The following is a 25941-nucleotide window of genomic DNA, read 5'->3' as shown; positions in this document are numbered from 1 at the left end:
CCTGTATGTTGCAGTGGTAAGAGACAGAATAAAAGTATAAAAATCATAAATTGTGTTAGGTCCTAAGAAGAAACACAAAGCAGGGTTAACATGAAAGGCAGAAATGATGCTAATTTATGTAGGAAGCTGAAATACAGACAGAGAAGTGAGGGTTAACATGAAAGGCAGAAATGATGCTAATTTATGTAGGAAGCTGAAATACAGACAGAGAAGTGAGGGTTAACATGAAAGGCAGAAATGATGCTAATTTATGTAGGAAGCTGAAATACAGACAGAGAAGTGAGTGAGAGAGCAAGCCAGGTGGACATATGCAGGAGGCACATGCCAGGGAGATGGAAAGCAAGTGCAAAGGCCCTGAGGCAGGCAGGAGCTCAGCAAACTTGGCAACTGGCAGAGAAGAAGGGAAAACTCCATATTCATCTGGGATGATGAAGGACGGACACGGGCCAAGGTGGCAGGTAGGGATGGGGTGGGGATGACACAAAGCAAGCCTGGGCAATGAGCCTGCCTGATGGTATGGCTGGGAGCGAGGAAGGGAACCTGCAGAAATAAAAATCAGGCTGAGGGTGTGGAGAGGGCGCTGGGGAGCCACTGCAGGCTTGAGTGAGGGACATCAGCCCAGCCCAGCACAGGACACCCTGTAGCTAGCACAGAAATCACAAGTCAGGCAGCAACAGCACCTGCCGAAATGGGGTCAGGGGGTTCCCAAGAAGACTCGTGAATCTCAGGCCCATCGAGACAGCCTGGATGCATGACAACAAGATCGCTGTCCTCCCTGGCTCCCTTGTGCATCCGAGAGGACTGGGAGAGTGGAGGACTGCCTACAGGAGAGGCAGAGAAGAGGCACCCATGACAGCCGAGTCAGCCTGTGCCTGCAGGCTGCTCTGAGCCACCAGCTGGAGCCAACCCAGGTGGTGAGTGGGGCCTCAAAAGGGGCCAGAGAATCCCCATGTGGGCACACAGCCAACTACCAACCACCAACTGGGCACCTGGGCCCCACTTGGTGAACAATCATTTCAGACATGACCAACAGGATGGAGCCACACAACCGTCAGTGTCCACGTCACTCCCCATCCCAGCCAGGTCAGGGCTCAGGAAACCCAGCTCTCTGCCACTCTCTCGAGGCAGAATGCTGCTTTCTGCCACTTGTTCTGGAAGGAAGCCCTCCATGCCAGCTCAGGGCCTCCCTCTGTGGCCATCTGCACCCAGTCCTCCAAACATCCCCGACATAAACGTCTCTCCAAGACTTCAGACCCCAGTGTGACCAGAGGCCCTGACCTGCTGAGTCCCTGGATCAGATGCTCAGGGCTTAGGATGGGGAAGAGTGCCCAGGTGGAGCTGAGGCCTGGGGGGGTTGTGCTTGTGCCCTGGGGCTCCTGTCCCTCCACAGGCCTCAGGGCTGCCCAAGTCAAACAAAGCCCAGCCCAAGGCAAGCCTCCCATCACATGAGCTTTCCCTGAGTTCCTCAGTTGTGTCTAGGAAACATTAAGGTGTTTTGGCACTCCCTCTTAGCTCCAGGGGGGCGACTGGTGTCTTTTAAAATTATCTTTTTTTTATCCCACATTTCTTAGCTCAGTTGGCAAATTGGATTATTTATGCACCTCCATTTCACAATCCATCCCCACCAATTATCCCTGTGAAACTAATTTTTTTTTTTAAGGGTTAGAAGTACCAAGGCAGAGCCAAGTTAACAAACCACAAGTCCAGCCCGGGGCAACTAACACAAACAAGAGGCCAAAGATTAAGAAACTGACCGCCTGCCAGTGCCCATCCCACCTCTCATACTCACACACGCAGGCACACGCACGCGTGCGCACACACACACACACACACACCCCATCTGGTCCGGCCCACACTTCTCCCAGGCAGAGAAGCCCAGTACCCTGGAGATGGGAAGGCAGACAATGGGGGAGGGGCCCAACCATGCTCCCCAGCCAATGAGCAGAGGTCTGGAGAGCCGGGCCCCACCGCAGACTCTCAGGGCGCCTGTCACTAGGGCCACCACCCAGACCTAGTGCAGCTCTGGAGACCCATCCCAGGGTCTCTCTGCCAGTGCCATGGGGCCCACCCAGGAGGCGGCCCACTCAGCAAGCTGACTCGTCAGCAAGCTCCAACGTGCTTACTAACACCCTGGACAGCATCCTGAGTGCCAGCAGGCTCCATGCCAGGGTCATTTGCTGCTCAGGAGCCACCAACCCCCTTTCCTGAGTGCAGATGGAGGCAGGATGGACAGCCCCCCAGCAGTGAGGGCACAGGGAAGGGCATCCTGGCTGGAGGACCCTCAGTGTCCCCTGAAGAATGGAAGCCCCCCAAGAGAAGGCAAGACCCTCCCCCTCACCTCCCCTCACCAGAAGGACCCAGAGGCTTGAAAAAGGAGCCATCCACCAGGCTGTGGGTACCCGGCAGAGCAAACTAAATGTGCACCCCAGGAAAAGCTGTGTGGTTCCCACCCTGGAAGCCTGCAGGTCATTATTCCCAAAACCACTATTTTTCTCAAAGAGAAAGAAGGAGAGCATGTGGGGGGTGAGGGGGGGGTTGGTATTTTCAGAAAGGGGACAGAGGCTGAAGAGGTCAGGGACAGCTCAGCCCACGGGATGAAGGGCACAAAGGAGATTCCCCACTTTGGGGTTGACCGTCCCCACGGCCATTTATGAGTTGGCTTAACCACCAAATTTGAGGTTGGCCCCTATCAGGCTGGATCCAAACATATGTCAAAAAATTAAGTCTTCCTTCTGCAAGTAAATACTAAGTTGAGACAAGCAGGTACAATCTCAGCCTCCATGCTTAGCGAGTCTCGGGAAGGGTGGGCCCCTCATGACTCTCCCTCGGCACCGGGTCCAGGGCAATTTCGACCCCCAAGTCCCCAGCCCCGCGGCCTTGATAGACCGAGGCCCGCTGCCCGGCCCGCCCGGGGCACAGCCCGGCTTGGGGGCGGGGGCCTCGCCCTTCGCATAGACCATCAGTAGCAGCCAGGCCGAGGGGAAAGGGGCTGGGACGACCGGGCAGGTTCGCGCCGTGCCCCCAGCCCAGCGCCGGCAGCCCAGGGGAACCCGACTGTGGAATTTTTAACTGAGGAGTTTCTCCCGCTGGGCCTCGTTATAAAGGAAAAGGGTGGAGGGCTAGAAAACCGGGGCTCGGCTTCCCAGGTGACAGGGAACCCAGGAAAGACCCCAAACTCGAGAGTTGCCGCCCCTCACAGGGACTCAGTACCAGTGCCGAGAGGGGCCGCGGAACACTCCAGCGGCCCCGCCAGCCCGGCGGGACCCGAGGGGGCAGCCGCCGCGGGTCTGCGTCCCTGGTCTGCGCCTAGTCGCCCCTCGCCGCCGCGCCCCCGCCCGGGATGCGCGAGCCACCAGCTCGGCCCCGCCGCGCCCGCCCGGCTGTACCCCTGATCCCCGCGGCGCCCCCCGTCCGCAGCGCCGCCCGATCGCGCCCCCCGCGCCCGCCCCGGCGCCCCCAGGCTGCGGCCGCTCTGGGGAAGGGTCGGGTAGCCCGGACCCCGGTTTACCTGGCCCGAGCTCAGGGCCGTGCGAGTGCACAGCCGCCGCCGCTGTGTCCCCAAGGCCGAGCGCGGGGCCGCCGCCGCAGCTCTTTGTGAGCCGCGCACCGAGATGCTGCCGAGCCCGGGAAGCTGGATAGCGGCGGGCGCGCCCCGAACGCGGCGTACGGCACGCAGGGCCGCTCCTGCCCGGCCCACGCAGCGGGGCCCGCGGGCGCACCCCGCACCGGCCTGCGGCTGGACGCCCGCGCCCCGCCCCGCCTTGGCCTCGCCAGCGCCCCTCGCCGGGCGAGAGCGCGCGGCGGGAAGACCAGGAGGACAAAGATGCGTGCGCGCCCAGCCCCCTCCCGGAGCCCTCGCCCCGACTCTGGGCGGACTTGCGGCGGGCGCACCTGGGGCCCAGGTCCTGCGGGGCTGGCCTCGGGTCCCTGGAGAGCACAGATTCCCCAGCGTTCCCGGCACCTGCAGGATGAGGAGACGCCGGGGTCTGGTCCTCCGGCGGGTGGAACAGGTGACAGCGAGGTGCCCCTGCGCCCGCACCTGCCCCGGGCGCCACGCTGCCCCCTGGCGGGCTCCCGAGCGCATGTGATGGAAGGTCCTGCCCACCGCGCCCTGTTCGGCCCTGCGCAGAAGTCGCGGGGAGATCGCGGCCTCTGAGAGACCCCTCTGGAGGGCAGGCCCCCAGCGCCACCCAGCCACAGATCACTGGCTGTGTGCCAGGCCCCTGTGAACCATCCCATCACCCCGTTCCCAATATCCTGTGCTGCCCTGGCCTGACCACTGGCCGCCCCTCCCCCAAGGCCTTGCCCCAGCCCTTTCCCTCCTTATCGTCCTAAACGGAGAAGGACCCAAATCTATACACTAGACTCCAATAAAATTAAAAAGAACTCAAGTGACTCGATTCTGCCCACCCTTAGAATCTAGGAAAATCTGCCCAGCTGGAGGCCCTTCCTCACATCTACGAAGCCTGTTTTTCCTGTAAGGTGGATATTCAGTGTCCAGAGGTTAGGATGTGGGCATCTCGGGGGTTATTGTTCTGTCTAACAGACGTCTAGAAACGCCTGTTCCGAGGAGCGGTGTGCATCTTGGCTGAGAATCCCAGCCAAGCCAGCACTCAGCCGGGGCCTCTGACCTGAGCTGGTGTCTCTCCTCTGCATAACTCAGTTTCCTCCACTGTTAAACGGGGAAATACCATGACTTGCCTTCAGGGATAGTCACAAGACTTAGTGGCATATGCACCCCTCTGAACCCAGGGTGTAAAACGCGCCAGATCATGATGGTCACCGTTTCAACAGCAGGTGCTGTACGATGTTGATGTTCTCCAGTGATGGCTTTTGTCTGCTTGGCGTCCTCTAGAAATCTCCCACCTAACCCCAGCTCCATCCACGTGGTTCAGGTGAGGCTGAGATGTCTCAACTGACAAACCAGATCCTTGCTTCTTCAGAAAGTGGTTGTGAGAACTGATTTCATCATTAATTATTTATCTTTTTTTAAAAAAATCCCTGTGCCAGACACTGAGAAAACTGTAATTCAATGCACCCCAGTGTTCATTGCAGCACTATTTGCAGTAGCCAGGATAGGAAGACAACATAAATGGCCAACAACAGAGGAATGGATAAAAAGATGTGGTATACATACACAATGGAATATTACTCAAAGGAACAAAATAGGGTCATTTGTATATGTGATGGACCTAAAGTCAAAAAGAAGAAAACAAACATCCTATATTAATGCATATATGTGGAATCTAGGAAAACGGTACTGATGAACCTATCTGTAGGACAGCAATAGAGACACAGACACAGAGATTGGACCTGTGGACACAGCAGGGGAAGGAGAGAGTGGGACAAAATGAGAGAGTGGGTCTGACATAAATACATTGCTGCTAAGTCACTTCAGTCGTGTTCAGCTCTGTGCAACTCCATAGATGGCAGCCCACCAGGCTCCCCCGTCCCTGGGATTCTCCAGGCAAGAACACTGGAGTGGGTTGCCATTTCCTTCTCCAATGCATGAAAGTGAAAAGTGAAAGTGAAGTCGCTCAGTCGTGCCCAACCCTTAGCGACCCCATGGACTGCAGCTCACCAGGCTCCTCATCCATGGGATTTTCCAGGCAAGAGTACTGGAGTGGGGTGCCATTGCCTTCTCCGACATAAATACATTACCATGTGTAAATTAGATAGCTAATGGGAAGCTGCTGTATAGCACAGGGATCTCAGCTGGGTGCTCTGTGCTGACCTAGAGGGGTGGGAAGGGAGGGATGTCCAAGAGAGAGGGGATATAGGTATACATACGGCTGATCCACTTTGCTATACAACAGAAAATAATGCAACATTGTAAAGCAACTATATTCCAATTTTTCTTTTTCCAAGTAAAAAGAAAAAATTCCAGTGGCAGACGCTGACCTGGGCCCTGGGCTGCACAACAGCAGACTGGCTGGAGCCCCGCCCCTGGTTCATAGGCAATAAAGGCCCCTATGGGGCAGACAGAGGGGCAGCCTGCACTGTCAGGGTCACTGGGGGAGCAGCCTGGGAGGGTGGGATGAGACTGGACTGAGCGGGTGAGACATGCTAACTAACACCAGCGCCCTCACCCAGAGCTTGGCCACAGCCGCAGATATGATTTAATTGTCAGCTAGTTTGGCTCACTGAGTCCTCCAATCCTGCTGAAACTATTCTGTGTTTAAATCTCTGTTCAAAAACAGCCAGTGTGGATTGTTTCCCCGCCTGGACCCTGATTCACACAGCACAGGTACCAATCATGGTCCCTGGAAACAGACCCTCTTAGATAGATTCTGGGGTAAGTGCGATCATGTCCTGGGCCCGGGAAGCAGTGCTGAGCTCTTTTTTACTTCCCCCCCCACCCCCCGCCTTTTAAAGATTTTTCTGTTGTGGACCATTTTTAAAGTCTTTATTGAATTCATTACAATATTGGTTCTGTTTTATGTTTTTATTTTTTGGCCACAAGCATGTGGGATCTTAGCTCCCCAACCAGGGATCAAACCCACAACTCCTGCGCTGGAAGGCAAAGTTCTAACCACCAGGGAAGTCCCATGCTGAATTCTTAATGATGGGAAACAAGCTGCCAATAATCCAGGCCACAGGGCTTGCCCGGTGGCTAAGCAAGGGAAGAATTTGCCTGCCAATGCAGGAGACGTGGGTTCAATCCCTGGGTCAGGGCTCACCCCTGGAGGTGAGCATGGCAACCTACAGCAGTATTGTTGCCTTGGAAATCCCATGGACAGAGGAGCCTGGAGGACTACAGTCCTTGGGGTCATAAAGTGTCGAACATGACTTAATGACTGAACAACAACAACAATTCAGGCCATGCCAGGGATTACAGCTGGTCAAACTGCCACCTGCAATTGCTTTGGACAAAGTCCTTACTAAAGCCAGAACTCAGGGAAGGGCAGGGGGTGAGGTGGGGAGGGAGGGGCAGGTGACTTCAGCCCTTAAGGTCAGTAAGGGTGACGTCAAGGATTGTAGGGTGGGTGGCCAGTTCTTACTACACCAGAGACCCGGCAGAAAGAAAAACTACATACTCCAGGTTAAAGCTTGGAGCTTACAGAAAACCAGAGAATTTTTATCAGACCCCCCAGAGAATCTTTTATTTGCTGTAGCCATAGAGATAACCTTGTCAAAAGTCAAATGCGGGCTTTGTGAATATGGCAGAATTACAATGTCATTTGAATTCAAAGGCTTTGTAAGTGTCCTATGTGGAGATGCTTTGGAAAGGAGCAGGACCCTGAGGTCTGGGATTCACCATCTGAGTAGAGGCCAGGGGCATTAAGAACCTTGACCCTTGAGTCTGTCTGGAACGGGTTCTGTTTCTGGCTGATGGGAACGGCCAGCTGGTCTGGGTCTCGGAAGACCAGCAGCCTCTCTTGCTTAAAGACCCTGTGCACATTCTCTGCGGACTGGGTCTGCCACTGGGAGAGGTCACTGTTGAGATGCCCCTGGTGTCCTTGGTGATGGTGGGATTCTGCGGTGGCAAAAACCAAGTGGCGTGTTTCACTGCCAAAGACAAGGAGGTGCCTGTGTTGTGATGAGCAGGAAGATGGGTGTAGCCAGAATGCTTTGATCCACCTGACCTCTGGTGGTGGCTAATGGACCCCAAAGAAGGAAACGAGCAGCAGTCACATTAACAGACTGAAGTTAGTTTCCAGACTCAGAGGCCCTTGATAAAAGGGGAGGCCGGGTATCCTGAAGATGGGTCCTGCAGCATTGCTGGAAATACATGCTGTAAATCTTCCTTTGACTCCTCCCCAGAGGGGCCATGGAAGGTCACGTATGCTCTGGAAAAAAGGAAATCCCGAGACCTTTGAAGATGGCTGGACTTTGTCTCTGAAGTGACGTTCTTTCCTAGGAAATGTTTTAAAAACCCTTAAGAAGCAAAATATCCCTGGGCCCTAGAATCAAAGTGGGGGCTCGTGGTCATCAGGAGAGGGAAGTCTGGGGCTGAATCCGACCGAGGTGGGTCTAACAGGCCTGCAGACCCACGCTGTGGTTTCTCCCAGTGGCACGGACTCGCAGGGCCCCTTGCATAGTCCCCAGATGGGCTCCCCTGACACGAGGGACGAGAACTGTCATCAGAGGAAAAGCTAAGGGAACTGACCCTCTCTCCCAGGAGGTAATCAAGAAGGGATGCTCCATCCAGGGGGAGCTGCGGAGCCCGTGGCCCCCGTCACAGCCTGGAGGGAGGTGGGGGGCACAGCTTTGCCAGCTCCTTTTGCCTTGCCTCTTGGGCCTGTGCAGGTGACGTTTGAATCTTGGGAAGTGACAGCGGATTGTCATAAACTTAATCTGGTGGCAACTCCAGTTGCAGCTGCTCCCCCAGATGTGGTTGAGAAATACTGCAGATGTGCGTCCACACGGAGGCAAATAACACCCTGCTGGCATCTGCTGTGCTTCTCATTCACACACTCTCTCCCCAGTTTTCCCCAATTCTCACAGGAGCAAAGCCGGTTAACATTTTCAGTTCCAAGTGAGACTGTGACAGAGTTGACATGATCTTGCACTAAGCTGGTGGCCAACAAAGGATAGGAGGAGGAGACTGTGGGCAGTGTGGGATGAGCCCCATGTCCCCGTTCGCCCCTCGACCCACCCTCCAGCCTCTCCCACTGGGCTCTGGGCCCAGGAGGCTGGTGTCTGTGGACCGTGTCTGCGGGCTCCCTGGATCCCAGTTCATTTGCCCAACGGGAGGGAGCCTGGAGGGATGAGGAGGGCAGTGCTGGTGGATCTTTCTGGGCCCTTCCCCACACAATGCTAAGAATGGCCATGTCCTTCCAATGAAGCCCACAGCCTCGGCCTCCCAGCTCCCTGCCGCTGAGAGCTGCAGGTCTCACTGGATTCCAGCAGTCATCCCTTGACTAGCCTGGAGGTGCTAACAGTCCTCCTACCCATGCTAGGCTGTCGATTTCCCCTTACATGGGCTTCCCTTACATTCCAGCCAGTGTTTCAGGTGGGTATAGCATGTGCGGAGGCTTCGGAACTGGCAGGAGCCCTGTGTGTTTGGGGAACTTAAGAAAGGCTTGTGCAGAGCCTTTATCATAAATGGACATTGGATTTTGTCAAAAGCTTTACCTGCATTTATCGAGATGATCATATAGTTTTTAATCTTCAGTTGGTGATGTGATCTATCACACTGATTGATTTGTGGATATTGAAAAATCCTTGCATCCCTGGGATAAATCCCACTTCATCATGGTGATCCTTTCCATGTATTGCTCGAGCCAGTTTACTAGTACTTTGTTAAGGATTTTTACATCTATGTTCATCAGTGATATTGGCCTGGAATTTTCTTTTTTTGTGGTGTCTTTGTCTGGTTTATGTATCAGGGTGATGGTGACCTCATAGAATGAGCTTAGAAGTGTTCATTCCTCTGCATTTTTGGGGAATAGTTTCAGAAGGATAGGTGTTATCTCTTCTCTAAATGTTTGATAGAATTCTCCTGTGAAGCCAGCTCATCCTGGACTTTTGTTTGTTGGGAGTCTTTTCATCACAGTTTCAGAAGATGTGGTACATGTATATAGTGGAATATTACTCAGCCATAAAAAATGGGTGAAATAATACCATTTGCAGCAACATGGATAGACCTGGAGATTGTCACACTAAATGAAGTAAATCAGAAACAGAAAGACAAATATCATATGGTAGCACTTATATGTGAAATCCAAAATATGACACAAATGAACTTACAAAATAGAAACAGACTCACAGATATAGAAAACTTATGGTTACCAAAGGGGAAAGGTGAGGGGGAGAAATAGATTGGGAGTCAGGGATTGATATAGGTACTACTATATTTAAAATAGATAATCAGGGACTTACCTGGTGTTCCAGTGCTTAAGACTCCTTGGTTCCAATGCAGAAAGTGTGAGTCCCCTAGTTGGGGACCAAAGATCCCCCCTTAAAATAGAAAATAAGTAAAAATTTTAAATAAAGTAAAAAAATAAAATTTTCATACACCCAATAAATAGAGGGATTAAAATAATACAGAAATAAATACAATTATTCCAAAATGAAATGTTTAAAAATAAAATAGATCATCAACAAGGACATACAGTATAACACAGGGAACTCCGCTCAATATGCTGTAATAACCTAAATAGGAAAAGAATATGAAAAAGAATAGACACATTTAACTAAATCACTTTGCTGTACCCTTGAAGCTAATACAACATTGTAAATCAACTATACGTGAACATTTTTTAAAAAAAGGTATTTAAAAAAGAAAGGCCTGTGCAGAGGAGATTGGAGGGTGGTGGCCAGGAGGGGGTGTTCAGGCTTCAGGCCAGCCCTATGAGGCCTTGTCGGAAACTCTATTTAGGATGAAGCAAGGTGAAGCCATCAGGGCGCATGCAGGTAGCCTCTCAGCCTAGAGCACACATACCTCCTAAGACTCACACCTGCTGTGGTCGTATCCCTCTGAGCGTGGACTGGACTAGCTGACTTGCTTCTGATGAATGGAACTCAGCAGCCATGATGGGTTTCAGCTCCAAGACTGGAGCACAAAGACCGTGGCTTCCACCCTAGATGTCCTCTCTTGTTCTCTCTCTCACCTCAACAGCTGTCTATGAAGTGGCCTGAGCAATGAGGAACCAAGTCCACATTCATGAGACCGCAGCAGGCACCCCAGCCCCAGCCAAGCCTTTGGGGAACTGCAGCCCTGAGAGTTCAGTGACAGCCTCAAAAGAGGCCACGACAGGGGCCCACAGCTAAGCCATCTGCAGACTTCTGATCCACAGAAACTCGGGGGAGGGGATAAACATTTGTTATTTGAAGTCACCAAATTTTGGGGTGACTTGACCAAGCAACAGGTAACTAATTCAGAGCGTACATTTTAGGGGGCTGGCATGTTTAATTTACTCAATAAAGAATAAGGAGCTACTATATGCCAGGTGTGTTGCAGGTGCTGACATAATGTACTTTATAAATTTTTATGCAGTTATTTTTTGGGTGAGTAACACTGTAACATGATTTAAAACTATAGTTTCAAAACAGGGGATAGAGGGGAGAGCCCCTCCTCACAGACACCCAGTCCCTCACCAAGGGCTCAGAGTTCAGTTTGGGGGACGGATACAATTCCAGAGAGACCATGAGGCTCATACAAACAATTGCACACAGATCCACAACACTGTTCTGCAACTTGTTTTTGTCACGTAATCATTTTCCTTATTAAAAAAAAAAATTCTGTGTCTGTACAGAGAGAATTTCCTGTTTTTCATGGTTATGTACAACGTCATGATATGAATATACCCTTATCCATCTTCGCTCAGTCGTGTCTGACTCTTTGCAACCCCATGAATCGCAGCACACCAGGCCTCCCTGTCCATTATCAACTCCCGGAGTTCACCCAAATTTATGTCCATCGAGTCCGTGATGCCATCTACCCATCTCATCCTCTGTCGTCTCCTTCTCCTCCTGCCCCCCAATCCCTCCCAGCATGAGGGTCTTTTCCAATGAGTCAACTCTTCTCATGAGGTGGCCAAAGTATTGGAGTTTCAGCTTCAGCATCAGTCCTTCCAATGAACACCCAGGACTGATCTCCTTTAGGATGGACTGGTTGGATCTCCTTGCAGTCCAAGGGACTCTCAAGAGTCTTCTCCAACACCACAGTTCAAAAGCATCAATTCTTCGGTGCTCAGCTTTCTTCACAGTCCAACTCTCACAACCATACATGACTACTGGAAAAACCATAGCCTTGACTAGACGGACCTTTGTTGGCAAAGTAACGTCTCTGTTTTTGAATATGCTATCTAGGTTGGTCATAACTTTCCTTCCAAGGAGTAAGCGTCTTTTAATTTCATGGCTGCAGTCACCATCTGCAGTGATTTTGGAGCCCCAAAAAGTAAAGTCTGACACTGTTTCCACTGTTTCCCCATCTATTTCCCATGAAGTGATGGGACCAGATGTCATGATCTTCGTTTTCTGAATGTTGAGCTTTAAGCCAACTTTTTCACTCTCCTCTTTCACTTTCATCAAGAGGCTTTTTAGCTCCTCTTCACTTTCTGCCAAAAGGGTGGTGTCATCTGCATATCTGAGGTTATTGATACTTCTCCCGGCAATCTTGATTCCCACTTGTGCTTCTCTCAGCACAGCGTTTCTCATTATGTACTCTGCATTTAAGGACTTGTCCCCTATTGATAAGCCTTTAGGTTATTTCCAATCCTTTGCTCTTGCTGACAATGGTGCAACAAATAATTATCATCTAACACTTGGCCCTCTAGGATACATCTCTAAAAATTGGTCCCAAAATATGCAAATGTACAACTTTGATAAACATTGTCAAATCACCATGACAATGGTTACACAGACACTTCCTAACTCACGGCCATCAGCAACAGAGGAGAGCACCTGCTTCTCCCGGAGCTGTCACCAAGTGTTATCAAATGTGTTTGTCTTCCAGGACGATCTGAGGCCTGGAGTTGATGCATGTGCTTGCAACTCTTTTGATGTGTTCAATGGCTGTTGACACAATTACAGGTGTGGTTGTAAAATAATAATAATAAAAGTAAATGAACAAACACATCCTCTGGCTGCCAAGTGTAGAATGGAGATCAGAGACCAGAGCCCAGGCGAGAAGCACAGACGGAGCATAGCAGATGGTCCAGAGCTGTTTAAAAGACTCAATAAAGGGGCCTTTGTAAGGGCCGCAAGCGCACGCACGCGCACTGGGGAGCCCGCTGGGAGAGGGGGTGGGGTAGGAGGCGGTGCCAGGATTTGTCTTCAGGCTCAGGCTCCCACAATTTGAGGAAGATGCTGCCCTTGGCCAGGACAGCGATACTGAAGGAAGACCAGGTTTGTGCGGAAAGCGCAAAAGTGGTTTTCACCGTTGCTAAGAGACCATTAACTTCTTGCGCTTACTCTACGCTGTGCCTTCCTCCCACACCTTGCTGGAGTTTTACATTATAACATGTATCTTGGATTTCACATATTTAAAATACCACGGTAGTAAATCTCATATGCAGAGAGCTCTGTCAGCCCATCTATGAAATGTTACTTCCTTCTCTGCGCGTCTACGGCGTGTTGAGGGATCACGTGGGCCACCAGGCAGCTGGGGTCGCGTGTTCAGGCCTGAACACGTGTTCCCTAGACGCGGCTGCAGGGAATGAGGGTGGACAGGGCTCCCGGAGACTGGCTTTCTTCCGTCTGTCAAGCCAATGGAGGAGGGGCATCGGAAGAGCTTCAACTTTCTGCTTCTGGGGGGGCCGTCTGATCCCGGGTGTGTCTTTTAAATGTTCTCCAGGTGGCTGTGGTCTCAATCCGTTCTCAGAGCCTGGCACAGAGAGGAAGGAACAACTATGATTCTTTACCACTAGCACCACCTGGGAAGCCCTAAGAAAGAGAAAAACGAGTGACTTTTGAAGTTGTCTATGTACATAGCTCCTTGGAGAGAAAAAGACCAGCACTTTAAGATACCAACGAAATAGACAATTTGCCTTCACCCGGTGACCCCACCCTTCTCCCAGCTCTCCAGCAGTGACTCCTAGCTGAATTGTCCCCAAGCCAGCAAAGTCAGAGAAGTCAGCCACATTCCTGGCTTTGATATTTCAAAAGCAAGGTCTGGGGCAGGAGAGAAAGGGGAGCACAGCCCCTGTTCTCTGTCTGGGGCCATGACTCTCAAATTGCGGTCTCCCACCAGCCTGACCTGTTTAGAAGTGGAAACTCTCTGGGCCTCACCCAGACCTGCAGAGGTTTCTAGAGACAGAGCCAAGAAGCCTATATTTTAACATTCTACAGGTGATCCCTTTTTTAAAAAAACTTTTAATTTTATATTGCAATTTAGCCAATTAACAATGTTGTGCACAGTAAAGGGGTTCAGCCATACATAAACACATATCCATTGTCCCCCCCAAACTCCCCTCCCATCCAGGCTGCAACAGAACATTGAGCAGAGTTGCCTGTGCTGTACAGTAGGTCCTTGTCGGTTATCCATTTTAAACATAGTGGTATGTACATGTCCATCCCAAACTCCCTCTTCCTTCCTTCCTTCCCCCTCGGTAACCACAGTTCCTTCTCTAAGTCTTTGAGTCTCTTTCTGTTTTGTAAATAATTCATTTGTATCTTTTCTGTGTATAAGGCTGTCACTGGATATTTCTCCTTCTCTCTTTACCCTTCTCTGTCTGACTTACCTCACTCAATATGACGATCTCCATGTCCATCCACATCACCATCAGGTGATTCTGATGCACACAGAAGCTTGAGACCTGCCGGCTGAGGGGGTCCCCAGGCCTCGATGTGCAGCAGTGAAAGGACAGGTGAGGGGCTTCCTAGGCTGAAGGGCTCCACAAAGCTCCCTGAGGGAGCAGGTCTAGGGGAGGCAGACAGTGCACCCAGCTAGGGGACCTGGGCCTAGGAGAAACTGAGCTGAGAGGTTAACCAGCGATCCAGGAATCACAGGCCCCTCAGCAGACGCCAGCTAGGGGGAGTGGAGAGCTGAGCAAGTATGTACGAGAGAAGACCCTCAAGGTGGTGCCATCCTGAGACAGAGTTCTCCTGCCCCCATGAGGCCTGGACACCGCTCCAACACTGCCATCCCCACTGCTGTCTGCAGCCAGGTTTGATTCCTGGCCTCTGAAGTCTTACTACTTAGTGGGTTCAACAGACAAAAAAAAGTCTATTGTTAAGACAGCAGCTTGACCACTTGCTGGAATCTCAGCTCTACTAGTTACAGGCCCGCCAGCTCTCTGTCGTGCAAGCTGGATGTCTACCAGTACTGCAGCCGTAAGGGGTTCCAGGACACTTACTTTTCGAGCTCCCTCCCTTGAAAAATCTTATGGAGTCTGACTGATCACATGCATGTGCCCTGGATGCAAGAGAGGCCGAAAATGTGTGTTTCTGATTTCTCCCTTGGGGAGACATGAGCTCAAAAGATGAGAAGTTCCTCCAAACTTAGGCACTCAGAAAAGGTGTTAAGAAGATGCTGAATAGCACCCCCAAAGCATGAAATGTTTTGCTATGGGCAGGAAAAGAAAGTTTAAAAAGAAAAAGACAAAGTGGAATAGAAAACACAAAAAAAGGTATCAGAAGAAAGTTCTAACATAACTATAATCAGTAAATATGAATGTGTTAATCCACCTATTACTACATATCACTAAAAAGATATGCAAATGTTAAAAAATATGAAAGAATATTTTTCCAATTATACTAAAAGTAAACAAGATATATGCTAGGACTACAATAACATATTTATTCTTGAATAGCTACAATGTAAAAGATATTTGCCAGAATTTGAATCTGAAGGAGCTCTCATACACTGTGGGTAGGAGTATAAACTTGTGCAGCGATTTTTGGAAACCTTTTGGCAATACCCACTAAAGCTGAAGATTCACCATGTAACTCAAAACCAAAAACATGTGTAAGGATGTTCATGGTAGTACTATTTATAATAGATATCTGACAGCAACCTACATGTCCATCAGAAGTAGCACAGATAAATAAATTTTAATATATTTATACAATAAAATACGATAAAGAAATTAAACAAGTTATAGCTTCACCTGATAACACCTGCAATTTATGGGAGATGAGCTCCACAAACATATTTATGACCAAATTAAGCCAGATCCAAAATGGTACATCCTGTATAATTTCATTCACATAAAGTGCAAATTTATGGAAATCTAACTATAAAGAAAACTGAGCACCGAAGAATTGATGCTTTTGAACTGTGGTGTTGGAGATGACTCTTGAGAGTCCCTTGGACTACAAAGAGATCCAACCAGTCTTTTCTAAAGGAAATCAGTCCTGAATATTCTTTGGAAGGACTGATGCTGAAATTGAAGCTCCAAAACTTTGGCTACCTGATGCAAAGAACTGACTCGCTGGGAAAGACCCTGATGCTGGGAAAGATTGAAGGCGGAAGGAGAAGGGGACAACAGAGGATGAGATGGTTGGATGGCATCAACAACTTGATGGACATGAGTTTGAGGAAGCTCCGGGAGTTGGTGATGGACAGGGAAGCCAGGCGTGCTGCAGTCCATGGGGTCACAAAGAGTTGGACACGACTGAGAGACTGAACTGAGTGTTTTCAAACTGTAAGACAAAAAGCTGTCATTTGTAGCCTGAGACTAAGTTTTGATCAGGACTGGGTTTGGTGGTCTCATTTTTTACTCACTTTAACCATACCTTCTGCTACAAAATCTTAGACAAATTCAATTACTGGCCAGACTCAATCACTGGGTCACTGACGCTAGTCTCTGATGGTCTTTGAAACAATGCAAGAGGAAGAAATCAAGATCCTATCACATTTGTTCCTCATCATGGACTCCTGACTGCCACCACTTGCCTTATATAAACCCCTACACTCCTCATGGAGGGTGGGCACAATTCTTGAGACATGAACCTTCTGTGTTCCCCTCTCGGCCGACTGAGAATAAAAGCCACCTTTCTATTTCCTCATATTTTTTATTCGGCTTTGGTGGGCAGAGAAGGGCAAGATCTTGACCAGTAGCAATTTGGGGGGCTCATCCGGGATCTGATCATGGGCAGCCGGCCCTGCAGGGACCCTTGGCTTGATGGAAAGCTCAGGATCTCTCCCCATGCCAGCCTCCTTTGGGAGAGCAGAAGGTTGGGGGATTTCTCTAAGGCTGTGCCGCATCAGACCCAACCGCTGACTCAACTTTGGTACTCTGGGCTGTGACAGAGAATGAGACAGAGGTTACCCTATGCAGCTGCCAAAAATCTTTTTCACCTGGAGGACACCTTTTTCCTCTCTTATCCGCACCAGGCTGAACTTCCACTTTACTGCTACTGCTACTGCTAAGTCACTTCAGTCATGTCCGACTCTTAGCGACCCCATGGACTGCAGGCTACCAGGCTCCTCTGTCCATGGGATTTTCCAGGCAGGAATACTGGAGTGGGTTGCCATTGCCTTCTCCGAACTTCCACTCTGAGAAACACTAAATACTGAAGGATCAGGAAGACGGCGTCTGGTACATCATCTTGATACCTGCCTGCATTCTGGTAAGTCCCCCTTTTGAGGCCTCAAGTTTTCCATTTGGGGAACTGATGCAGCTCCAGTTTGGGGGTTTCTCCCCTATGGAAGGGGTGGGCCCAGTTTGTAAGGCACCGCTTTGGAGAAGCATCCCAGGCTTGATGGTACTTGAAAGTCACTTCTGGGGCGGTCTTGCCATTTGGTTTTTGGATTTCTGTGCATCTCGTTGCCATTTGCTTTGTTTTTGGTGACTCCCAATAGCATGGTTTGATTTGGTTTGTTGACTTTGGTTTGTGCACCCAGACTTCTGACACTAAGTGCTCAAGCTAGAATGGGAAGTACTTCCTCTGAAGTTCCATCTCAGAGTCCCCTAGGGAAAATAGGTGACTGGTCAACCTATAATTATGACAAGTATCTACTTAATTGGAAGTTAAAGATGATCACATGTAAAATATATATATATTTTTTTTCCAGAGAGCTCTATTTTGTTGCCTATGCAATTAATTACCGATGTGATGGATATGAGTTTGAGTAGGCTCTGGGCGTTGGTGATGGACAGGGAAGCCTGGCGTCCTGCAGTCCATGGGGTCGCAAAGAGTTGGACACAACTGAGCAACTGAACTGAACTAATGTAATTAATTATGGTGATGAGAAAAAAAAAATCTGGCTTGGTAACTGTAAACAAAGATCTCCAAGGGGGAAATTTACATTTCTCTGTGTTTTTGAGATGTAAATATTCTATCTGATCTACCTAAATTGTTCTATTGTGTGTTCGAGTTAGGCCTATAAGATGTCCTTTTGTAATTTATTAGCAGCCAAGTGATGGATCCTTCTAAAATTAGAGAAACTAACAAATTATTAAATCTAGAGCCTTCTCCTTGTAAACAACTTTTTTTTCTTTCCGTACCTATCAAACCGGTTAAGTTAACCTGAGAACAAGAAAAACTGATGTGGGAAGCCTCATTGTGATCTTCCCCTCAGTGTCTCTTACAGATGCTAATAACAATTAAGAATATCAGCAGAAAAAAATCTAGAAGGAAAATCTAGCTGTTATTTCCATGAGGTGAGTTTTCTTAAAAAAAAATAAAACAATATATTTGCCTCAAATGTATAAATTTTTAAAAATCTTTGGATGGTTATTTGAAATGGGATAAATAGAATGGATATTTATGTGATTAAAGTAAGATTTGACATTACTACACTACTTAAAGTTAATGAGCCAAGAGGGATTCCCTTGGTCGTTCAGTCCCTCAGTCACGTCTGACTCTTTGTGACCGCATGGACTACAACAAGCCAGGTTCAACTCTTACATCCGTACAGGGCTACTGGAAAAACCATAGCTTTGACTATACGGACCTTTGTTGGCCAAGTAATGTCTCTACTTTTTAATATGCTGTCTAGGTTTGCCATAGCTTTTCTTCCAAGCAGCAGACGTCTTTTAATTTCATGGCTATAGCCACCATCTACGGTGATTTTGGAGCCTCCACAAAATAGAATCTGTCACTGTTTCCATTTTTCTCCCTCTATTTGCCATTAAGTGATGGGACCGGATGCCATGATCCTTGTTTTTTTGGATGTTGAGTTTTAAGCCAGCTTTTTCACACTCCTTCACCTTCATCAAAAGGCTTAATTCCTCCTTGCTTTCTTCCGTTAGGGTGCTGTCTTCTGCGTATCTGAGGTTGCTAACATTTCTCACAGCAATCTTGATTCCATCTTATGCTTCATCCAGGCTGGCTTTTTCACATGATGTACTCTGCATAGAGGACATTTTTCTACCTTCTGACTGGTGGGATTTGAGTTCTCATTTGAGTTGTTATTTTGATTGTTATTCCCGAAGTAATTATAGATGCTGTCTTCTTCTGTGGTGGAAATACGGTTTTGTTGTTGTTGTTGTTGTTTTCTTTTTTTCCTCAAATTGTATAAGGAAAATTTACCTGTCCTAAGTGGCTTCTAGAAAGTTGGTTGTGTTTGGAATTTATTTTAGCAATATCTGCCCCAGGACATTTCTTGAGGGCAGCTGTAACGAATAGCCCACCAGGCTTTCTAAATTGGAGGTGCCAGTAAGCACCAATGGTCAAGTTGAAGTTAGAGGAAATGTTCGCAAGAGGGCAGCCATTTTTCACACCCGCCTCTGGACCCTCTGGTAACGAGAGCCTAGAGAAAGTTGCCTTCCTGGGATGTGAACTGGAGTGGACTGTTCCTGACCAAACACCTAAGGGCTGGTGGCTCAGTACTTCTCCCCCTTAAAGCTTCACAGCCCTCCATTCACACTGTCCCATCCGGGCCACAACAGCCTGCTGATGGTGCTGAGGTGCCTAGGAGGCAGCACTCTCAGGAAGGAGGCTTGAGTTGGGAACCCTAGCACCAAGAGACATCGAGGCTAGGTGTTTATTGCCCCCAAGGTCCTCCAGCCTTTGATCCCACTTGGCACTCTGGTCTCAGCCAGAACACAGCATGCAGTAGGCTTTTAAAAATGGTACACTGAAGGGTACTGTGCCAAGCTGTGTGGACCCTGCCCCAGTCCAGCAGTAGGACCCAAGCCTGCTCAGCCTCCCAGGATGAGATAGCATCCCAAGTCAGGGAGGTCAGAGATAACAGAGTAAGCACTGCTTTTCTTTCCTTTTCTTTACCATCTTGTTGATACTACCTTGCAGTATAATTGATTTACAATGTTGTGATTGTTGTTAGTGTACAGCCACCTGGTTCAGGGAGGACGTATGTATGGAGAGTGTGCTGCTGCTGCTGCTAAGTCGCTTCAGTTGTGTCCAACTCTGTGCAACCCCATAGACAGCAGCCCACCAGGCTCCCGCGTCCCTGGGAATCTCCAGGCAAGAACACAGGAGTGGGTTGCCATTTCCTTTTCCAATGCATGAAAGTGAAAAGTGAAAGTGAAGTCACTCAGTCGTGTCCGACTCTTCGCAACCCCATGGACTGCAGCCTACCAGGCTCCTCCGTCCATGGGATGTTCCAGGCAAGAGTATTGGAGTGGGTTGCCATTGCCTTCTCCGATGGAGAGTGTATTTGCTCTTTTTGGATTCTTTTGCCACAGAGCTTATTGCAGAAGGTCGAGCAAGGTGCTGAGCATTAAGTCCTTGTGGATTATCTATCACACATGCAGTTTCTGTGTATAGGAGGAAGGACAGAGATAATCCTTGTGGAGTATCTCTTCAGTTCAGTCGCTCAGTCGTGTCCGACTCTTTGCGACCCCATGAATCGCACCACGCCAGGCCTCCCTGTCCATCACCAACTCCCGGAGTTCACTCAGATTCACGTCCATCGAGTCAGTGATGCCATCCAGCCATCTCATCCTCTGTCGTCCCCTTCTCCTCCTGCCCCTAATCCTTCCCAGCATCAGAGTCTTTTCCAATGAGTCAACTCTTCGCATGAGGTGGCCAAAGTACTGGAGTTTCAGCTTTAGCATCATTCCTCCCAAAGAAATCCCAGGGCTAATCTCCTTCAGAATGGACTGGTTGGATCTCCTTGCAGTCCAGGGGACTCTCAAGAGTCTTCTCCAACACCACAGTTCAAAAGCATCAATTCTCTGGCGCTCAGCCTTCTTCACAGTCCAAATCTCACATCCATACATGACCACAGGATAAACCATAGCCTTGACTAGACGGACCTTAGTCGGCAAAGTAATGTCTCTGCTTTTGAATATGCTATCTAGGTTGATCATAACTTTTCTTCCAAAGAGTAAGCGTCTTTTAATTTCATGGCTGCAGTCACCATCTGCAGTGATTTTGGAGCCCAAAAAAATAAAGTCTGACACTGTTTCCACTGTTTCCCCATCTATTTGCCATGAAGTGATGGGACCGGATGCCATGATCTTCATTTTCTGAATGTTAAGCTTTAAGCCAACTTTCTCACTCTCCTCTTTCACTTTCATCAAGAGGCTTTTTAGTTCCTCTTCACTTTCTGCCATAAGGGTGGTGTCATCTGCATATCTGAGGTTATTGATATTTCTCCTGGCAATCTTGATTCCAGCTTGTGTTTCTTCCAGTCCAGCGTTTCTCATGATGTACTCTGCATAGAAGTTAAATAAGCAGGGTGACAATATACAGCCTTGACGTATTCCTTTTCCTATTTGGAACCAGTCTATTGTTCCATGTACAGTTCTAACTGTTGCTTCCTGACCTGCATACAGATTTCTCAAGAGGCAGGTTAGGGGGTCGCTTTCAGAATTTTCCACAGTTTATTGTGATCCACACAGTCAAAGGCTTTGGCATAGTCAATAAAACAGTCTTTGGCAGACTCAAATTGAAGAAAGTAGGGAAAACCGCTAGATCATTCATGTGTGACCTAAATCAAATCCCTTATGATTATACAGTGGAAGTGAGAAATAGATTTAAGGGCCTAGATCTGATAGATAGGGTGCCTGATGAGCTATGGATGGAGGTTGGTGACATTGTACAGGAGACAGGGATCAAGATCATCTCCATGGAAAAGAAATGCAAAAAAGCAAAATGGCTGTCTGGGGAGGCCTTACAAATAGCTGTGAAAAGAAGAGAAGTGAAAAGCAAAGGAGAAAAGGAAAGATATAAGCATCGAATGCAGAGTTCCAGAGCATAGCAAGGAGAGATAAGAAAGCCTTCTTCAGCGATCAATGCAAAGAAATAGAGGAAAACAACAGAATGGGAAAGACTAGAGATCTCTTCAAGAAAATTAGAGATACCAAGGGAACATTTCATGCAGAGATGGGCTCGATAAAGGACAGAAATGGTCTGGACCTAACAGAAGCAGAAGATATTAAGAAGAGGTGGCAAGAATACACAGAACTGTACAAAAAAGATCTTCACCACCCGAATAATCACGATGGTGTGATCACTCATCTAGAGCCAGACATCCTGGATGTGAAGTCAAGTGGGCCTTAGAAAGCATCACTACGAACAAAGCTAGTGGAGGTGATGGAATTCCAGTTGAGCTATTTGAAATCCTGAAAGATGATGCTGTGAAAGTGCTGCACTCAATATGCCAACAAATTTGGAAAACTCAGCACTGGCCACAGGACTGGAAAAGGTCAGTTTTCATTCCAATTCCAAAGAAGGGCAATGCCAAAGAATACTCTAACTACTGCACAAGTGGCTCAGATGGTAAAGCGTCTGCCTACAATGCAGGAGACCTGGGTTTGATCCCTGGGTTGGGAAGATCTCCTGGAGAAGGAAATGGCAATCCACTCCAGTGCTCTTGCCTGGAGAATCCCACGAACAGAGGAGCCTGGTAGGCTACACCCCATGGGGTCGCAAAGAGTCGGACATGACTGAGCGACTTCACTTTCACTTTCACATTCTAGTAAAGTAATGCTCAAAATTCTCCAAGCCAGGCTTCAGCAATACGTGAACCGTGAACTCCCTGATGTTCAAGCTGGTTTTAGAAAAGGCAGAGGAACCAGAGATCAAATTGCCAACATCCGCTGGATCATGGAAAAAGCAAGAGAGTTCCAGAAAAACATCTACTTCTGCTTTATTGACTATGCCAAAGCCTTTGACTGTGTGGAGCACAATAAACTGTGGAGTATCTCTTAGAGATACACATATCTGTGTAGGGGTCAGAGACAGAGATTTCTGTGTGTATGCAGAAGAAAGGAAGCCGATAATCCCTGTGGATTACTGATTACAGGTACAGATTTGTGTCTGTATTAGTCAGACAATAATTAGGGAAGTTTGAACCTTCAAACAGCACTGGTGGGAATGAGAAATGGTACTGCCATTTGGAAAACATTCTGGCAGATCCTCAAAATGTCAAACTTGGAGTTAGCACATGACCCAGCAATTCCACTCTTATGTGTAAACCCAAACACTTGTGCACACATGTTTACAGCAGTGCAATTTCCAGCAGCAGAAACGAGGAAACCACCCAAGAGACCATCAACAAGCGATCAGAGAACTGATACACACAATGCAGTCCATCCACACAGTGGAATATGACTCAGCCATGAAAAGGAGTGAAGCTCTGACACAGGCTACAGTGTGGATGCACCTTAAACACATGATGCTCAGCAAGAGAAGCAGATGCAAAAGGGCGCATTGTCTTAGTATGCTTGGGCTGCCATAGCAAAACAGAAGGCTGGGGGCTTCAGCAACAGATAGGCATTTCCTACAAATCTAGAGGCCAGACATCTGAGATGAAGGTGTAAGGATGGTCAGGTTCTGGTGAAGCTCTGTTCTTGGTGGGGGGCGGGGTCTTCACTGTGTCCTCACAAGAAGGAAGGGCTGAGGGGGCTCCTTGGGGGTCTCTTTCATAAGAGTATTAATCCATTCATGAAGTCTTTACTCTCATGACCTCATCACCTCCTCAAGGCCCCCCCTCCTCACATCATCACCTTGGGGGTTAGGTTTCAACATGGGAATTTTAGAGGGACACCAACATCCAGCCCAGAAAAACCACAAACTATATGATTCCATTTAAAAGAAACATCCAAAACAGGCAAACCCAGAGACAGGAGGTGGGTAAGTGGCACCAGGTACTAGGGGAGGGAAAGGGCAATGGGAGGATCTCAATAAACCCTGCACCTTAGAATGTTCAGGAGTAAGCCATTTCTGACTCCATGTTGGAACTGTGTCTCAGACTTGCTCTCTGTTACTTTTGTTACTAAAATCACACATAATGGTCTGCCTCAGAGAATCCTGCCCCTCTACCTGACTGTTAAACTAAAGTGCCTTTGTGCAGAACCCTGTCCACCGGTGGATAGCATGAAGGAAGAAATTAACACATCCCTTGCCTAAGGCTTGCCCTTGTTCTACAAGATATTTGCAAGATTAACAGCCTTTTTGGTTTGTTTCCTCACCTCCTCCATCTCTAATTCATAAAAGAACCTGGCATCCAGGCCCTGACAAGATGGTTATTTGGAGACATTAATCGGCCATCTTCTTGGTCAGCTGGCCCTCAGAATGCAGCTGTATTCCTTGCATCAACACCTCATGTCATGCGGGGAGCATAGCAAGGTTGGACTTCTGCATGTCCACACCCAAGGGACCCCGACCCTGCTCCCGACCTCTACCCTCAGCTGATTTTAATCTGCATCCTAAGCAACTCTGTGCCAGTTGCAAAGAGAGGTAGCCCATTCACATACCCCTCCCAGGGCAGGGGGCCTGTCTGGGCAGGACTCAGCACACAGAAACCATGCACAGAGCCGTCATTGCAGTGCACCCCCAGCCCTCTTCCTTGTCAGAGTTGGACCTGAGCACCTCAGAGCAGGATCTGGACAACTCACACTCCTGGACAGGTCAGCGACCCTGGGCTTCACTCTACGCACCCTTCCTCCGTTAGGTCTCCCAGAGGCTTCCACTGCACCCAGGCACTGGGCCCCTGTCTCCACCCACCTGACTCCTGGGTTCGTCTCCTTAGGAGGTCTTCTTGAAATTCTCTCCCACTCATGGGTCAGAAAAAATTATTAGAAATCAAGCCAGAGCTGCAGCCCCATGTCCGTCCTGACCCTCAGGACCACACTTCTGTTCCTTGCACCTGGCTGGCACAACAAGGCCCATTTTCTGCAACTATGAGCCACTGATGGGTGAAGGAAGATTGGCTGACCTGGATAAGCCGGCCATCCCTTCCCAGCAATGCCTGGGTTGAGGTCTTTATAAACACCCCCCTCCAAGCAGCAGGGCTTGCTTCCCTGGTGGCTCAATTGGTAAATGAATCTACCTGCAATGCAGGAGACACAGGTTTGATCCCTGGGTCAGGAAGATCCCCTGGAGAAGGGAATGGCAACCCACTCCGGTATTCTTGCCTGAGAAATCCCATGGATAGAGGAGCCAGGCAGGCTACAGTCCATGGAGTCACAAGAGTCGGACATAATTTAGCAACCAAACCACCACCACCACTCCATCCAGGCAGCAAGAGTGCCTGCAGCTGCACCTGGCACCATCTTCTCTGCCCCTTAGGAGGATAGCTGGGCTGGTGACAAGGAGTGAGGGGGCCACACTTTGGGGGCTGATTTCTTATTTTTATTTTTCACTGTTCTAAGAGGTGGATCCTAAAAGAACTTGCTGCGATGAATGGCAAAGCTTCTCCCGCCTATATTTTCCTCAAGAATTTCATAGTATCCGACCTTACATTCAGATCTTTATCTTGAAAATCTGTTGCTAAGTCGTGTCTGACTCCTTTGTGACCCCATGGACTGCAGCCCACCAGGCACCTCTGTCCATGGGATTTCCCAGGCAAGAATACTGGAGTGGGTTGCCATTCCGTTCTCCAGGGAATCTTCCCAACCCAGGGATCCAAACCCAAGTCTGTGGCATTGACAGGTGGGTTCTTTACCACTGAGCCATACTAAGATGGGGTCTTTATCTTATTTGGAGTTTATTCTTGTGTATGGCATTCGGGAATATTCTAATTTCACTCTCATTTTCACTGTTCAAGGAAGCAGTGAGGTAGGAGATAGATGGGCTCCAGGTCGGAAATTCACAATCAGCCAGCCTCCGCTCTGCATTTCCTGAGGCAACTTAGGTGGGTTCCAGTTGAGGAATTTACAACCAGCCCCCTGTTTGCTCTCAGAAATTGAAGTAACAATAGAAGCAGAGTAAGTAGCCAGTCTTTGTCTCCTGTAAACACCTCCAGGGAATAATCTTGGCAAGGACAAAGAGAGGCAAAACCCTGTCTGAGTGAAGGATTAGGGAGAACACTACACATGCGCAGAAAGGCTCCTTGGAGTCAAAAGTCAGAGGATGATTCCAGGCCATAAACAGTCTTGCTCCTCCCAGAAGCCTCCCACTTCAATATCTATCTTGGCTAAGGTTTACGTGTGCACCCCAGGGGAGGGTCCTGAGACAAATCAACCGGGGGGAGGGAGGTTTACAAAGCAAGATGATTGGCCTGAGGGAAGACAAAGACCTGAATAACTGGCCTCTTATAAAGGATATAAACTTCCAAAGGCACGACTCTCTGAGCTCGCCTGTGCACCTTTCCGCGTGTACTTTTCTTTTCAATAAACTTTTTACTTTACTCTTTACCTTCTGCCTCCCCACCTGAATTCATCCTCGACCAGGCAGGCAAGACAAGGGAGCTTA

The 25941-nt window shown here is 48.8% G+C and overlaps 1 protein-coding gene across 1 annotated transcript in view; it reads right to left on the bottom strand.

Moving 5' to 3' along the window:
* The window catches only part of APBA2 (amyloid beta precursor protein binding family A member 2), a 129805-nt gene extending 126043 nt beyond the window's left edge, over positions 1 to 3762 (bottom strand). The window contains exon 1 of the mRNA XM_069559296.1: positions 3509 to 3762. The gene's annotated coding sequence lies outside the window, so the exon portion shown is untranslated. The remainder of the gene's footprint in view (positions 1 to 3508) is intronic.
* Between the last annotated feature and the right edge of the window lie 22179 nt (positions 3763 to 25941).

The sequence above is a fragment of the Ovis canadensis genome, chromosome 18 (assembly GCF_042477335.2).
Source record: "Ovis canadensis isolate MfBH-ARS-UI-01 breed Bighorn chromosome 18, ARS-UI_OviCan_v2, whole genome shotgun sequence".
Classification (NCBI taxonomy): Eukaryota; Metazoa; Chordata; class Mammalia; order Artiodactyla; family Bovidae; genus Ovis; species Ovis canadensis.
This window is presented reverse-complemented; position numbering and strand designations above follow the sequence as displayed.